Source organism: Miniopterus natalensis, chromosome 3 (assembly GCF_054644295.1).
Source record: "Miniopterus natalensis isolate mMinNat1 chromosome 3, mMinNat1.hap1, whole genome shotgun sequence".
Lineage (NCBI taxonomy): Eukaryota > Metazoa > Chordata > Mammalia > Chiroptera > Miniopteridae > Miniopterus > Miniopterus natalensis.
In genome coordinates, this window is record NC_142083.1 from 41,429,611 (window position 1) to 41,440,777 (window position 11,167).

Consider the following 11,167-nt stretch of genomic DNA (forward strand, 5'->3'; position numbering starts at 1 on the left):
TGGAGTACAATGGGAACTCCTGCCAGTTAGCGGAAAACTTGTTTGAAAGTGAACTAAGGCCACCAAAAGTAGTCTGAAGAGATTGCTATGTACAAAGCTAAGTTCTTTAAAAAGACCTTTATATTTATAAAATTACATTTGTTATTAAAAACCTCACAAAAACCTCAGGCCCAGATGTTTTCACACATTTTTTAATATTAAATTTATTGGGTGACATTTGTTGATAAGATCATATAGGTTTCAAGTGTACATTTCTTTGACACATGATCTGTATATTGCATTGTGTGCCCACAGCCCAAAGTCAAATGATCTTCCCTCACCATATATTCGACCCCCTTTACCCTTTACTAACCTCCCACCCCCTTCCCTCTGGTAACCACCATACTGTTGTTTGTGTCTCTAAGTTTCAGTTTTATATCCCACATACGGGTGAAATCATATGGTTCTTAGCTTGAGCTGACTGATTTATTTCGCTTAGCAGAATATTCTCAAGGTCCATCCATGTTCTCACAAATGGCAGTGTTTCATCTTTCCTTATGGCTGGGTCGTATCCCATATTATACGCAACACATCTTTATCCAGTCCTCTATCAAAGGACACTTGTTGTCTCCATGTCTTGGCCACCGGGACACACATTAATTCTATAAATGTAGTAATGGAAAAGAGGATAGCTAGAATTGGGTTATTAAAAAGTCAGCTCTGCCCGGCCGGGCGTGGCTCAGCGGTTGAGCATGGACCTAGGATCCAGGAGATCGCAGTTCGATTCCCAGTCAGGGCACATGCCCGGGTTGCGGGCTCGATCCCCAGTCGGGGACGTGCAGGAGGCAGCCGATCAATGACTCTCTCATCACTGATGTTTCCATCTCTCTCTCCCTCTCCCTTCCTCTCTCTGAAACCAATAAAGACATTAAAAAAAAAAAAAAAGTCAGCTTTCTCATCCACAGGAATAATGGCCAGGAGTCAACGTTATGCAGGCTGTAAGTGCTAGACTAGAAAGAAGTAGGAGATCAGCTCAGATGGAATTCATTTCTTCCTCCCTTTCAAAGACTTGCCGGATGGAACCGGTCCCTTTGCCCCTGCGCCAGTCCCGGGCAGAGGGAGCCTTGCTGCGGCTCCCGGGGAGCCCGCTCAGCCCGGCCGTCGGCGCACACCTGCGCTTCTCCAGGCCCAGCGACTCCGCTTCGGCAGCGAGCTGAGTGGCAGTCAGTCTGTCGGTTCCTGACCAACAGCCGTGTTCCGCAGCCCGCTTTCCTCCAGCGTGGCGACGGGAATGTCTCCCTGTCTCCTCCGTGGGTTCCCCGGCGGTCATCTCTCATCCCTCTCCGTCCAGCCCCAGCGGCGGCCTTCTCGCGGGTCCTCAGCTCCCTGCCTCCGTGTTCTCCGGGTTCCCTCTGTTTCTGCGGCCACCTGCCTTTCCACACCCCCCTCTACAGGGGGGTGTCGCCCCCGGCTGGCACAGTGGCTTCTGAAACAGCTCCCAGAGGCAGTCCCAGGGCTCTGCAGCTTTCCTGGTGAGCTACAGGCTGTGCTCAGTGCTCTTGGCCTCTGAGAACTACTGGGAAATTCGGCTGCCATCTCCAGGGCCTCACTGTCACTTTTGGAGCAGGAGAGCGCACTCTTGCAGGGCTGGGTGCCTCTTCTCTGTCTCCTTTGCACGGCTCTGGACCCTGTGTTTCTGACTTGTTAGGCTGCTTCAGAGTCTCCCCGATTTCTGTGACACCATCTCTCTGGGGGCGGCCTGCAGACCTCGAGGGCCGACTCCTCCAGCTCAGCCACCTCGGGGCTCTGCTGCTGGCAGCGGGGTTGGGGAGGCCGCGCCTGGGGTCTGTGAGCTCCCGCTGCAGTCGTTCTAGGCGCTTCTGCTCCTTTTCAGCTTCTCGCTCAGCTCATTTTACCCATTCAGCCATTGCTTTTCCATGACTGGCGCCTCCACGTCTCCCTCCACTGAGGTCCCAGCACGCTTCTGGATTGATTGTCTTCTCCACCTGAGCACCAAGTGCTCCGAACACAGACCCAAAGCCTCTTTTCCCACCATGAAGTCTGAAGTCTGGGTTCCAAGCTGTAAAGGGGCTCCGTGCCACACCGTGTCATTGGTGCTAATGAGTGACCCTTTTCATTTCACAAAGAAGCGTTCCACTGGAACATGCCGATGTTGGCAGCGGCAGTGGAGAGTCTCAGACAGAGCACAGGGTGGAGGCAGCTGGCACTGCCCTGCCCGGGGAGCGGGGCACCAGCCCACACCAGCGCCATTTCACCCAGTCCCAGAAACTGAGATCCCCTGTGTCAAAGCAAAGGTTTCATTGTATCAGGTAAATACAGGGTGTGTGCTTGACCCCAATAGGTCTTTGCATATTTTTTTTGGCATTTTATTTCCATGATGAAAGTCAATGCTAAGAATCAGTTTAACAGTTGAAACTTGGAAAAGTAAGAAAATGACTCTCACCATAGTAGTTGATAGGTGAGCCCCAGCTAGCAAACAGAACTCTACAAATGGGATTTACCTCTAACGTGTACAATATTAAACATTTCATAGACTTGACTACATGTTCTATATCTGAAGTTATATATGTTAGACTATTTATAGCTTCAGCTAAGTTAATGAGAAATGTCACTGGCAATATGTATATTATTAAAAAGTTGATGATAAGTCCTTTAGATTATTAAGACTCTAATGGAGTCAAATGTTACCTTCTGCATCCCAACCAAGTGGTTTAATTCTTCTCTGTGCACCTGCCACCTCATACACACCTCTTACAGCCTTGGGATTGTTGTGGCTATTATCTGTGTATTCATCCATCTTCTATTAAACCCTGAGCTTCTTGTCCACCAGAACTGTGCCTGTCTTGCTTTTGTATCCATGACTACCAGTAGCAGACATGTAGTTAGTGCCTCGTAGATGTTCCTGAAAGAAGGAAAATAGGAGAGGAGTGTTTTGGGTGGTAGAGTTATTAATTAGTCCCCATGTTCAAAAGGCAGTAGTCTGAATTGGTCCATGAGGATGCTTTTGGGACACAAGCAAGGTCCAACACTCTCTAACTTAGGAGTTTAAGCTACATTTTGCAGGGAGACATCTGTTAGTATTTGTTAAAGTCCATCCTTTTATAATGCTCATCGCTACTTGAATTCAGACCACCTTACCTCAGCTGAACTTCTAGGTGACCTCCAGGCTTCCTTTCCAATCCATTCTTCACACTGCAATCACATCTACCCCTCTAGATTAGTATAACCGTATTATTTCCTGCTGCTTGTCTCTTACTGGCTCCTTGTAACTGCTAGGTAGTGCAGCCCCTTTGCAGGACACTGGGGCCCTCTGAGATCTGGCCCATTTACTTCCATTCTCCCCACACCTGGGCCCCAGTCGTGCCACACAGAGGTCATCATCATTCTTTAACAGGCCACATGCTTTGCTTTTTTTTTCTGCTTCAAATGCTCTCCAGCTCCCTATACCCATCAGATGGGCTCCCCTTCTACAGAGACCAGCTTTCTGACCCCTCCAGGTGGTCCCTGTCCAGTGCTTTTCAGCTCTCTGCTGTACAATGACCTTATGTATTTGTCTTTTGCTTCCTGACATCTACTTTTTCAACTACCATGCTCAAGAAACGGAAGCTCCCATTTACCAAGTGCCAACTCTGTGCCAGGCATTGTGTAGACTTGATTCCCACTGGATCAAGAAATCCTTGAGGGCGGGAACAACAGCTCACCCTGGGCTGGACATCAAGTTGGGCAGGGGTTCTCTAAATAAAACTAATTGGTTGAGTGTAGATATTGTCTGCATTTCTTTAAAATAAACAAGCAAGTAACCCAAGTCATTTGAATTCAACACATTTTATTTCAGCTTCACACAGACAGTTTTTGGAAATAAGTGAATGGCGGGTGAGTGTGTAGTGATCGCGCTTATTTGCTCTGCTAGTTTGTTTCTGAGCAGATCATTCTGTGCTGGTGGGAGGCAGATCAGGGAGGGAACCCAGGGAGATGGTTTCCACTTAACACTCAGAAGGTTGCCTCAGAACACATAGAGGAAAAGAGAATAAAGCTGGAATAGTGGTAGTTATAAGTATAAAATGTAGATTCTTGGTTAAAGGAAAACCAATGTGAAATAGTTTGTCACAGTTTCATGTGACTCGAAATACTTGGTGACATGCATTCTGTTCTCCAGCTGCCACCTCCATCATTCCTGTTCCTTTCCGCCTGTTTTTAATCACAGTGTGAAATTTTCTTCTTCCATCACCCTGCCAGTCCAGGCAGTATTTCCTTAGATAGCTACCTTAGGGTCACCTCCACGACCCTTCTTGTTATACCTGTCATCTCCCCGTTTATTTCATTCATTCCATATGATCACCTCTACTTAGAAGAAGCTTTGAAACAAATGTAATTTCTGTATATTCTTTTGTCTCTTTAAGGTCCCTGTAGCCAAGGAACATCTTTTTTCTTTTCAATTACTTGGAGTTCTTAGTAACATTCTATGAAGGTTGTTGTCAAATGTTCCACTCTTGTTGAATTAAGTCATTGTTAAATGTTTAACATCTTAGTTAATGGATATATAATGTAGGCCCTGAAGGATACTGTTTGCATTTATTTGAGAGCAATTGAGAGAGAAACATACTGCCTGACTTCAGATACTGATTCTGCAAGATATTAGCAGTCTAACCCCTCTGTGCTTCAGTTTTTCATCTCTTAATAATGCTAAAAGTAACATCTGCCTGAGAGAGGCAGGGATAACTGTGCTGAGAGAAGGCATATGTAAAACGTTTGACAATGTCTGGCACATAATAGATGCTTGATAAATATTAACCATTATATATAGTTTGTATATACAAACAGAGAAAAATAGAACAACAAAATAGATGTAGTTTGTACATATATAATATACCCTAGTGATGGTAAAATGGACTTATTGCAGGCGTTTAAAAAATTAAGGTGACATGAATTGTGAATTAGAAAGTTGAACATTATTACTGTTATTTTTTAAAAGAAAAACTCCCTTTTTTGTGCTGATACTCAAAATCAGATTAAGTGACACAAAATCAGATTACGTCTGCTGTATAAAGTTTAGCCTAAAGATGCCAGATGTTAAAAGAATTGAGCAAAAACATACTTATGGAAATGTTTTTCATGATTTTGCTCATTTCTGTGCAACCATTTTTAGTTTAGACATTTACTGTAGTGGGGGTTCCATAAAGACTCCTCTGTGTGAAATTCTGTGTTGGAGCAACCTTTATCATCGGAACAACTAATAATGTTGCTGCTGTAGTTTGGAGCTATTACTGTAGACTGGTGACAAAATGTTTTCATAAAGTGCCCCATCGTGTTAGCAAATGCGAACCGGCAGATGGAGGCGGACCATGAGCAGAGCGGTTATCCACGCCCCTCACATGCTGACATGCACAGCTCCATTTGGGAAGCATGGGCTTTATTGTGTTCTTGCATTTGGAAATGTATTCCAGGACTGCCAGCATAATACAGTGTAGTTATACTGTGGCTAATCATGCCATCGGTCAATTTATAAAACTCAATATAATCATATTGTGGTAAAATACAATTGCAATACAAGTTATAATGAGATGAGGGGTGGATGTGCCTTCTGGGAACCATTCCTTCACTTCTAGAATACTATTTATTATTTGTCTGCACTGTTTATGGATTCTGAGATTCTTATGCTTATGTGTTCTCCTTTCCTCTTCTCTCCCACCCCACCTTAAAGGCTGCCAAAGTGGGGAGAACACACGGTTGTGTAGATAGTGTTGCAGACGTTTTTGTGTTGCGGGAGGAGGGGGAGCTATGTCCTCTGGAGGAAGGAGGGCCATATTTTTTTTAGCACAGAGGCGCCTTCCATTCACTAACCTCAGTCTTCCTTCACCCAAAGGAGAGGCCCTTTACTAATTTGACCGCCAGAGGGTTTTTTCCTGCCCAGCTGCAGCCCCATTTTCCAGAGTGCATAAAGGCACACTATGTTGTCTAGTAGTGGCTTGATTTCCAGATTCTGTGGGAAGTAGGTGAGCTCCCTCAGGGCCCCAGTTTCATGGTCAACCCAGAGCGAATTCTCGGAGCCCTGAGAAGCCTCCTGACCACTCTTATAGCCTTGTTGCCCTCGGAAGCAGTGATGGGGTGTGGGGTGCTCCAACCAGAGCCGTCAGGACGTGCAGTCTGGGCCAAAGGAGTTCTGAGGTTGGGGCTTCCCGTCTGCTGGGGGCATTTTCTCTTCTCTAGCTGGCTTGCACTGGGAGCTCTTGGTAGTAGTGGCCCTACTTTATTGAGCAGGGCTGTGGGTCTGGGTGAAGGCCTTGTGGGGGCTGGGTTAGAGACTGTGGCTAGTCAGGGCGGTGGTCCTGCGGCCAGTTACAGGCCTGCACTTGTCATGTCCCCCCGCATCCCCAGACGAAGCTCTGAGCTCCCAGGCACTCTGGGCCTGTTTCTTGTTGGTCCTTCCTACTTCCCTGCTAGGTTTTTCCATGTCATGGGTTGACTTGCTGGGTGGCTGGTATGCCCTCATTCTTATGGTCTTTAACCTCTGTTCTGTGGGAATTTCTTGGTATGACTCTGGAAAAGAGCAGAGTGAAAACTGTCATTGTGCATTAGAAGTGCTGACTTCTTAGTGCATGGGTGTTAGCACCGGGGGAGCTGTGTAAGCTCAGGCTAGTGAGTCAGGGGTTTGTAAACCAGACTAGAGAGGAAAGCTATTCACCCCCAGGAATGTCAAAACCTCAATTTCACTTTACTGTTGAGTTCTGAGACCCCTTGTTTCTATCAGTACTTCCTAATTATCTGTTCATTGATAGAATATCAGAACTTCAGGGACAGTAGAGCAAGGCTTCCTAACCCTTACAAAGGTCTGAAGATCACCCTGGGGCCTTTGCAAATGCAGACTGTGGTTCAGTATGTCTGGGGCAGGCTTGAGGTTGTGCATTTCTAACAGGTTCAAGAGGACCTATGGGACTTTCTCACCCAATAGAATCTTTTCCACCTTTTCCAGTTTTACCTCAAAGTCTCACCTTACATATCCCTTTATATTTTGTTTTGTTTTATTTTATTAACAGAGCTATTTCTGGTGTGCCTGTTTGCATTTATATCTCTGAGATGTATACTGATACACATTTAAAGAACCTTCTCAACTATTGAATGTGTTCCCAAGATAACGTATACAAAAGAAAAATAGCTACTTTTATTTAAAATATGTTTTCCTTTTTGAATTATGTAAACGTGTTCAAATTTTACAGAAATATTTTGAGTAGCTGCAGTTTGCACAGATTCATTACCAGGGGAGGCGTCTTTTAACCTAACAACATGGATATGAATCCTAAGTGCTGCCATGGGTAAATTCACAGGCTGGTGGGCCCGATGCACAGGGAGTGACTCTTGGATGGGATGTCCTGGGAGGGAATTCCCATTAGGATGGTCATGATGTAGGCGGTCTTCCCTATCAGTACCGGCCACATCACTTCCCAGCCTCTCCTGGTCCTGTCACACCCCTCCCCTAACTCCTGTCTTGGACCAGAGGAGTCTTGTTGCTATTAACACAGAGAATAGTGCTCTTTTTTTTTTTTTAAGTCCAGAATTGTTTTTTTGATTCTTACCCAAGAATATGTTTATTGATTTTAGAGAGAGGAAGGGAGAGAGAGGTAGAGGGTTGAGAGAGAAGAGAGAAGCATTGATGTGAAACAGAATCGTTGATTGTTGCCTCCTGTGCGTGCCCTGACTGGGGCTCGAAACCCCAACCTTTGTTACACAGGACAATGCTCCAGCCAACTGAGCCACTCAGCCAGGGCGGGAGGAACACTCTGCACACACAGAGAACACACACAGAGAATGAGAGAGAGAGAGAGAGGGAGGGAGGGAGAGATTAAGAGACGGAGACCCTCACTAAAGCCCGTACTGCCCTTGGGGGACCCTGCCCCTCATCCCATTCCGGAGCGCCAGGGCTTTCCCAGGCCTGTCAGAGACATGTCACAGGGAGCTGAGTTTCTTGAGGATTTCTGCAAGTTCACCCAATATAGTCTTACATCTGTTATACTTTTTTTTCTGGTTCATAAAGTGAACATTACTGTTCTAATTTGCAGAGGAGAATTAGAGGGAGGTACAGCCAGGGTCTACATGTGAAATAGATGAAATTCTTTAACACATAGGAAGGAATTGGTTCTAGGATAAGCTTAGGGTAAGTTATAAAGGTTATCATCCTAATTTGTGCTTCTTTGTGGTTTTAATGAAGTTTTAAAACATAGATTAAGCTTCACGGGGAAAGATCCATGTTGCTGTTTTCAGCCTTTTTTGAAAGTTTGTTCTGAATAATCCCTGCCTCGTTGCAAGAAAGGATTTGATACAGCCTGTCTTAGTCTGTTTGGGCTTCTATATAAAAAATACCATAGGCTGTGTGGTTTATAAACAGCAGAAATTTATTTCTTACACTTCTGAGGACAGGAATCCAAGTCAGAGCACCAGCCGATTCGGTGTCTGGTCTGGAGGCCCACTCCCTGCCTCATAGATGGGCATCTCTCTGTGTCCTCACTTGTCAGAAGGGGCGAAGGAGCAACCTGGCTTCTCTTTCACAGGCACTCATCCCTTTCATGAGGCTGCACCCTCTTGACCTAATCATCTCCCAGAGACCCCACCTCAAAGTATCATCACACTGGGGACTAGGTTTCAACATATGAATGTTTTGTGGACATAAACATTCAGCCTATAGCACAGCCCACAAAAATAAAAAATAAAATAAAATATATGAGGAGGTAGTGTGGAAAGAAAAGAAGCTAAAGGTAGGGTCAGCACACAAAACATTTCCTAGAAGATGCTGTTCACTTGTTAGAAGTGAGCTACAAATTTGGCCAGGAGCGTCCAGGCTCCCTGAGCAGTGATAGGGTCCATGGGGGCCCAAAGATTAAGGTGAAGCAGTTTTTTCTGTGCTTAGACTTGGTAAAAAACAAAACACCTCATAAAGAGAATACCATATGTGTAGTGAACTACACTCTGAGCAACATTCCTCAAGTAGATGGTAGAATGTTTTTTGGGGCTATTTTTCAAAAGGTCCTTGGATATAGGCTGATGGCATGTGTATGCATAATTTAGTGAAGACCTTTTGCAAGGGCCCCAAATAATGAAGTCTAAGTATACAGCTCTCTGACTGCCTCCAAGGATAAAATTGCACCGTCTGCAGGACGGATGCTATATTCATTATGCAGTCTTCTGTAAGTAGTATTTTGCCCAACCGAACTATCATTTGAAATATGTTCAGGCCAGTTGTTTAAAAAAGGAAGAAAATTTGTAACAAAAGCTCTATAGCAGAAAGTCATCAACTTTAATTTTAGGGAATGTATATCCAAAATAGATTAAATCCCGTGGCTGCTACTGATAGCTCAGTTTCCTACTGTGTATAGTGAGAGGGTTTTAATATATCATCATGGTCCGTTTTGTCTCTAGAGCCTTCTGCCTTACCCAACGTCTTGGAAAGTAAGAGCTGGTATTCTCAAACTGGGTAACTGAGGCGCCTTCTATAAAGAGACTACAATGGTGAGGGCAGGGAAATCCTGCCCTACGGGGCCACCAGGCCCAGTGCAGCGCCCAGGGCTGGGGAGAGTGGGGGGCCTTTGCCACATTCAGGCCTGAAGTCATGAGGGCAGGAGGCAGCTGCAGAAAGTGAAGAGTTTAGCTTTAGGGAACTGTCTATTTGACAGAAACTATAGAGCATACACCCTATCCTGGCAGGTAGCTGAGCTGGAGAGTGGCCCCTCAGCGTTCCTCCTTTCCCCTCCTGCCTCCTGATGGGGGCTCCCATGGGCCAACCCCAGTGGAAAGCCAGAGGGTTTGCATACTCCTCAGGCTCCAGGAGCGCAGGGAGGGTGAAGAAGGCGGGACGGGGGGAGGGGGGCCAGCAAAAGGAAGACAGGCAGCACCTTCCCCAACTTCAAGCTCCTAAACGAGCGCTTTGAATTTTTTCTCAAGGTAGAGAAATTCTGTCCTCGTGTGAGCTTCACGAGAAACCTCCTCGCTGGTTTACTGCTGCAGCTTCAGGGCCGCCCCCGGGCCCTGGTCACCCGCAGGGTTCGGGGAACAGGGCTGCTGGGCAGCGGAGGAAGGGGCGCCCAGGGCGGGGCAGTGCGCTCTTAGTGTCCAGTCCTGATGAAACCTGCAAGAGGAGAGTTTTCCGGCTGCAGGGCAAAAAGAAAAGCTTCCTAAATGTTCATCTGCTGTTTTCGTCTTCAGAGGGTTGGAGAAAACACATCTTCTCACCCATCAATCTCCCCGATGAAGACAAGGCGGTGCGACCGCGGCCTTGCCCATGCGACAGGCTCCATGGCCAGGAGCTGCCCTCTTGGCTTCTGCTCACTGACAGGGCGGCTGGAAGCAGGGTCAGCTGTGCCGCGAAGTGCTGTGCTGCAATCAAACATGGGGATATACTCTCTTCAGGGAATTATAGTGGGTTTCCCCCAGCTTCTCAATTAGTACATTTTTCAATAAGTTCAATTGGAGTGTAGTTTATATACAGTAAAATTCATCCGTTTGAAATACACACTCCCAGGAGTTTGGGCCCATGTATACAATTGTGCAATCACCACCATAATAAAAATAGAGAACATTTTTATCACCTCCAAAATGGACTTGGGCCCCTTTGTGGTAGACCCTCTTTCTAACTTCCTGCCCCAGGCAGGCTCTGATCTGATTATTTTCAGTGGAGCTTTGCCCAGTGTAGAATTGTATATAAACGGAACCATATATATAGTCTTTACATTTTAGAATCAGCTTTTCAATTTCTACAAAGTCTTCTGGGGTTTTATTATATGTTTGTGTTTATACGTTTACACAAATGAACAATATTTATGGTAAAAATGAATTGTCTTTCCCTTTAGTTCTTCTGGAGGTTTTAATAAATATACAAAGCACTGTTTCTTGACAGTGTCTATTGGCATTATGCAGGGAGAGGTGACGATTTTGCTCGTCACATGACCTCTTCTACCCTTCTACCTCCCTGCTTCTCTTCCCGATAGTTATTAGTCAAATCACTATTTTTATTTCCTCTATTGCTTACCTTTGAACCTTGCTTTTATACCTTAAATTAAACTAGCACGTTGCAGAAAATAATTACAATTGTTGGACTCTATAGACTATTTTGTATGTAAAATAACTACATAAATCATAAATTTCAGGGATGAGCATATTGTAAAACAGCTCAATTAGATCT

General features: G+C 45.4%; 1 protein-coding gene and 1 pseudogene across 2 annotated transcripts in view; one reads left to right on the forward strand and one right to left on the reverse strand.

Moving 5' to 3' along the window:
* RASGRF2 (Ras protein specific guanine nucleotide releasing factor 2) overlaps window positions 1–11,167 on the forward strand; it is a 159,076-nt gene that overhangs the window by 21,217 nt on the left and 126,692 nt on the right. The window lies entirely within an intron of this gene.
* Window positions 1,306–2,797, reverse strand: LOC148093485 (splicing regulator SDE2 pseudogene; annotated as a pseudogene).